The sequence below is a fragment of the Oreochromis niloticus genome, linkage group LG5 (assembly GCF_001858045.2).
Source record: "Oreochromis niloticus isolate F11D_XX linkage group LG5, O_niloticus_UMD_NMBU, whole genome shotgun sequence".
Taxonomy (NCBI): Eukaryota; Metazoa; Chordata; class Actinopteri; order Cichliformes; family Cichlidae; genus Oreochromis; species Oreochromis niloticus.
In genome coordinates this window covers 36,853,679-36,860,013 of record NC_031970.2, presented here as the reverse complement: position 1 = coordinate 36,860,013, position 6,335 = coordinate 36,853,679, and positions in this window count along the sequence as shown.

Here is a 6,335-nt window from a genome sequence, read left to right as displayed (position 1 = left end):
AGTTGTAATATTAAACATAGATCCAATACTGGCATTACTGCTAAACTGCAGAATAAGCCTAAAAACACAAACCTGATTGATGGTAGTTAGCGGTTTTTGTTTTTTAGCAGTGTGAAAACCATCTGGAACAACACCACCTTTTGTGTCTGCAGATTAAGTTATGATAAAAACCTGCTGCTGTCAGGATGAGAAGGGTAAGGACAATCACTTATGTAATGATGTTTACACCTTCTCACCAATACTCAAGTCAGATTACACAACGTCTGAGTCTGATAAGAAGGTCACTGTGTCAGATCAGGGATTGTGGAGTCATAAATATTTTCTTTGGACCAGAACAGTACACAGAGTACACTCATCCAGTCACTGCCAACTTTTATGAGTATCCAAGGATCATCTTGGCAAAGTAAAAATGTAAACAACAGCACTGAGTGTCTGAAGTTCGAGAGAAAAGAAGAAAAAAACTGTTGCATCCACAAAATCTTCAAAAAGCACCAACAGTACAAACTGTGGTGAGGTCCTGTTCAGTGACCTGAAGACTTAGCAGACACTCATTAGCTACAGCTACCTGTGTAGGTACCACAGGCTGTGTAAAAGGTTTGAATGATTTTGGTGACTTTTAAGCTGTGCCATTATCTTTATTCTACACAGTCATAAATTAATTCAGAAAGTAATATTTAAATAATTAAAAAAAACTAACTGTGTTTCCAGGTACCAGGTAAACACATGATCCTCCTCTGAGCAGCCTCGGAACTATTAAGAAACTTCTCTTAACTCCATTTGCACAGTGTACTGCTGTGGATGCAGTATCTGGGGACATGGGCCTGAAGTTTAACTCAGTGACTTTTGGTAATAATGAAGCTGCTTGCCTTTCTCCCTTCTCCTGAATCAATGGGAATAAAAGAAGGGGAAAAAATTATTTGTCATGACAATTGTTAAGAAATAGGTTGCCTGTATGTAATGGGTGTCGCTTTTTTTTCACTATCAATACTCCTTCTTCCAGTATGCAGGCAATCGGTTAGCATGACATAGCAAACAACTTCTCTGTTTAAAGCAGAATAGATGAAGTTAGACCTGAATGTTCCTGCAGGTTTTATTTTTCCGCTCCATTCACAGAGAAAATTAAATGAAGTTAAATGAGTACACCGCTCTCTCTTTCTCTCTTCATTTCATCTATGTGTCAGTAATAATTTGACTAAGCTAAGAATTCTTTTATACATTTGCGTGTGCCCACTTGTAATAAATAAAAGCAGTAGCATGAAAAACAGTAATTACAAGGCCCGGTCCAAATGACTCTGGTTCATGAAAAATGGAAATTCTGGCACCTGGCTAGAAGCAGAAGGTAAGCTACCTTTCAAAACCTCAGTTAGCCATGACCACATGATTTGTGTGTTTGGAATCACACTTGGAGCAGTATTTCAAAACATCTGCACTTTGGAAGCTCGAGACAGTTTTGAAAAGTTAGAATTGGGTGCCCCATGCCTAGTTTCAGGTCTTATTGAACACAACATGTAATTTAATTTTTAAATTACGGTTTTTATCAAAGTGAGAAAATAGACTAAACCAAGACATGCTCACTGGCTAAAGACATGTGAATCTATGAGAACTGACTTCCTTTAGGGGACCAGCCTCTAGTGGGTTTTGGCAGTTCTGCATTGGCTAGATTTTTCAGCCACATAAATTCCTGCTTGTTTGCACCAGAGCCAAACTTTGGGGTTCCCATTCTGTTAGAACTGAGAAACATATTAAATTAAACAGATTCCCACACACAGGGAACATGCAGTATCTTATCAGTGTTCCTGCTGGCTGTATAGTGTTCGGAGAGGTTCAAGGTTGCATGCTGATGGCTTTATGTCTGAGTTGAGCTGAGTGAGTTAGGACAGAGCAGATTGTCTGGGCTGATTAATTGCCACTGGGCATCGCAGAAAGCTGCAGTTGTCAGAAGCTGTTCAGAATCTCTGTCATTTATAGTGTAGACATGATGATGGATATAGCGTATGAATGATGAGTCTGCTCTATGTGCGCCCAAGGACAAAGCCTTTATTTTGGATGTGTTTGTGTGCTCCCGTATGTTCTGTACACATGTGTTTCTGTATGCTCAGCATGCAACATGAAGTACCTCAGGAACCACATTTCCTGTTAGACAGGAAATAATCATACAATAGGCAGCTCATACTAATCCCTGCCCATGTGCTTTGAACACATTGCCTCCTGCACATCTGCACAATCCATCTCCAGCTTATGGAAACTGTAGACTCTGCTGGTCATACGCTAAATAAACAAGCAAACAAACATGATTGGACTAGACCAGTGATGTCAGCAATGAGGTTGACAGTGTTGGGAAGTGGAATTTGTTTTGCCTTATAGTCTCCCCATTTTCCTAGCAAAATGTAAAGAAATGGGGAGTGGCTCAATACTGTTGCACAGTAATGCAGGGATCCGAGGGATACTTCTTGGCTCTATCTCAACATCGTCATGTGCAACATGGTGACCTCACCAGAAGAAAGTTCACTCTGAAACACGTCAAGAAAAATGTTTCCCCACTCATGTTCTCATCTGCAGTCTACCTGTTGTTGTGTTTCTGTAAAGGTTTGGCAGCTGCACCAGGCATTCATCAGGATATCCTCTTCACAGAGTTGAGAGCACATCTGTGGGCCATTACACTTACAACTGCGCGGTCGCTCAGCGAGTGCGTGATTGTAAGACTTCCTCATAGCTACCAGTAAGACAAGTTTCAAACAAAGCTTGCACTGTTCTCTCATTGCTCACATTTCATCTTTTTAACAAATGCGCTTTGTGTTACTCTGAGATAAATGATGCATATCAGTCAGTTACCTCATTTACTGCTTATGACTGTCATCATAAAGTGGAAAGATACAGTAAAAGCTGCGTTCAAGTTATGAACTCCCATGAAAATACAAGATCCCCAGATAGCAAGACGACATTGAATCTATGTTGATTTTTCATCCGAACCGTCGTATATGGTCGGGGTTGAAATGCCAATGTTGTAACAACATTGAAATACTGTGGTAAACCGACGGTCTTACTATAGAGACGTTGTAACGATGTTGATTCACCGTTGTTTTTTTGTCATTGATATTTGATCTATTTATAGTCGACCAGGTGACAACAACAACATCGAGAAAACGTCTATTTATAGTTGACGATCATTCGGCTCCGGTCACCATCAAAAACCATCGATTTGTAGTTGAGCATTAAATTGCATTGCAACTGATCGGGTATAAAGTACCAGAGAAAGTAGATTTATTGTTCATTTGTTATCAATGACTTGGTCTAGTTCACCAGCTTTAAAAAATCGTGTCTACGTGCAATTTATGTATAGTTGACCGGGAAATTAAAGCAGCGATCACTTGGACTATTCCGCAGCACCCCTCTCACATTGGTACATCCCCCCAGGTATTCATTGTCTTCTACAGTAGAGCGGGACATTTAATTTACTCTCAGCGGAATTGACCGGAGAAGGCATCAGTTCATGCACTGCGCTGGCCTGCACCACGATTAGTATAAGGTAAGAATGAATGATTTTTTTTTCCTACTCGTTATTTCCATGTTTACATTTGAATAACAGTAAAAAACTCGTTTTTTTTTTACTGTTATTTACGTCCGAAATTGTGTCTACTTCTTGCAATCCGTCAACAAATAAATTGCACTGCGAACAAAGTATATCAAGAAAGAAAACATTTTCGTTTCATAATTTCTTCGTTATATTCCCTTACAAAGCTAGCTTTAACGCTTCGAGGTTTCCTTTGTTCTTGGAACAAAGGCGCTTGACCCAGACTTTCGCTCTGTAGTTGCTTAGTACTACAAAAAATTCTAAATCTGTGATATATGATTGATAAACGTAAAGTTAACTGTATAAACGTGTTCAATGACTTTGTTACTTTTGATGATTGGAGAGCACTCGCTTCAATTCGCACACGAAAACTTTAGACTCAGTTTGAATGCTCACGCAGCATGCCCACGTGACTGTACGTTGCACGCGTACGTGACTTTCCGTTTGTGCCTTGAATAATGAATAAGGCTACGTCCACACGTACCAGCGTATTTTTGAAACCGCTGATTTTTCTATGCGTTTGCACCTTTTGTCCACACGTAATGTATGTCTGGCCGTACGTTGTGTTTGTATTTCCAGGCACATTTCACGAAGCAGAACGCAGTCGTCAGAGATATCCACGTGAACGCTGTGATACGTCTGACCTTCAGTCCGAAGAAGAAACCCAGACCAGGCTTAAAAGAAAGCACAAGTAAAACCTTTTTATTCACAAACATATCTTTGATTGTTAAGAATTTATGATCTTGTCTTTTATACATATCTGTGGTGCTTGCATACTGCAATATCACCACATAATATAGTCCAAAAAGTGGAAGTTTGTAAACTTTTTAAAAATGCAAAGCCGTGTACACTTGTGCACTTCAAAAATTCATTGTATACTGTACCTTCTTGCACGTCTCTGTTTCCTGTGTGTGTTGTTAGAAATCAAACTAACTTTAGGAAACAATATGCCAAAAGCATATTTACAATTACTTAAGACCGTTTTTAATTTCTTTTCTTTAGACCAAATCCCCTGTACACATATATGGACTCAGAGGATGAGCAGCCTACAAAAAAACGGTTTCCCCAGGCCCCTCGAGTGAAAATACCAGGTAATAAAATACTGACTAGTGTCTGTGTACATATCTGTGTCTGACACGAGGAAACTTTTCTGACAAGTTGTCTGTATTCTTAAATACTTAAAAAATTATCTTTTTCTAAACAGCCCTCATCACTCCACAGTCTGCCCCCCAGACCACTGATAGCAACCATCATAATGCCCCACCCAGCTTCCGGCACCTTTCGCCACTCCGGCACAAGCCGACACAGCTTTGCGATCTCGCCAGCATGCAGAGTCTGATGTCTTCCCTATAGATGGTATGCTTTTAAAAAAGCTTTAAAGCTGCATCACAATGTCATTGTACTCTTATCTAAAAAAAACCCCAATTTATACTCCTGAATGTCATCTTGTTGTGATTTTTTTTTTTTTTTTTTTTTTTTTTCTGTAGATTCCAGAGACTCTGTGAGGCCACTATTACAAGGCAAGTTTGAAAATCTTGGAATTTCACAGTTTACATGGTATAACAAATATATGTGACAGGCAAAAACTAGTAAACACTTAGCAGTTACAAGAACTAACAAATGAATATCCAACAAAAGGGAATAGAAATACATTGTACTGCCAATACTTTGGTTTATTCTTTGTATGACTTGAAAATCAGGCTTTAGGGAAAACTAAATGACATGTTTCTATCATCAATTACATGAAGTAAACACACAAGCACTTGCATACACATTTAAGACATGAGACACGCTAATTCCATCTCATAAAATGTGTCTATAGGTGAGACGCTTTGCGTTGATTGGTGCTGCTGGACCACACTGGAGGTGCGAGTCCGCCGTGTAATGGTTTATGCCATTACAAAGGAGCTGGCCTCTGTACTCAACTGGGCAGGGGAAAAAAAACCAAGGACCAGACAAAGCAAAAAAGGGCATTTAAAGAGACAGCGCTGTGCAGATGCATATTTGGTAAGTTTTAACATTTATTGTAGTTTTATGAGCCTAAAGTGAACAATAAAGGGATCAATTGATGTGCTGGGTGCGTTTCACATTTCCTATGTCTGGTTTTTGCTATATTACTTTGTCTTTCTTAATAACAAGACTTTCATGTCCGGTTAATCTGGAGATGGAGTCTTTGGTCTTTGGCTTGTTTTGTCCTCGGGTTGTACACTTTGTACAGCCCGAGGACCCCATGTTTTCTTTCTTTTTTTTTAAAGGATACACGTGTATCCTTTAAAAAAAAAAACGGCACACCATGCTAAGACATATCACATTTTCAGCTTATAGCTCTTTGGGAATCAAATGCGGCAGTTTGCTGATTTCCGCCTGGTGACTTTCATGTTTATCAGCCTAGGAGTTTACATACTTTCTCCCTGCTGAAGACAATTAACAAGAGCTTATTCATGTGCTCTAATTCCCTTTTTTTTGTCTTTGTTTTTTTGTGTGTGTGTCTATTTTTGTCCTAGATGGCCTTGCGCAGCAGGTAGGGGCGAACTCTATGTCTGAGTTGGTCTTTGCTCAAGCAGTCCAGAAATGGCTCAGATATGCTCCAGATCGTACGGGTGGCGCGCAGGACGCACATCATCCATCCCCATCCCGGAGTAAATGATAAAAAGTGACGTGAAACATAGAAATGTAAATAGGAAACTTTGTCTTTTAATAAAGTATTTTGCAAATGATACATGTCTATTGACCTTTTTTGTTTTTGTTTTTTTTTTTCAATAAA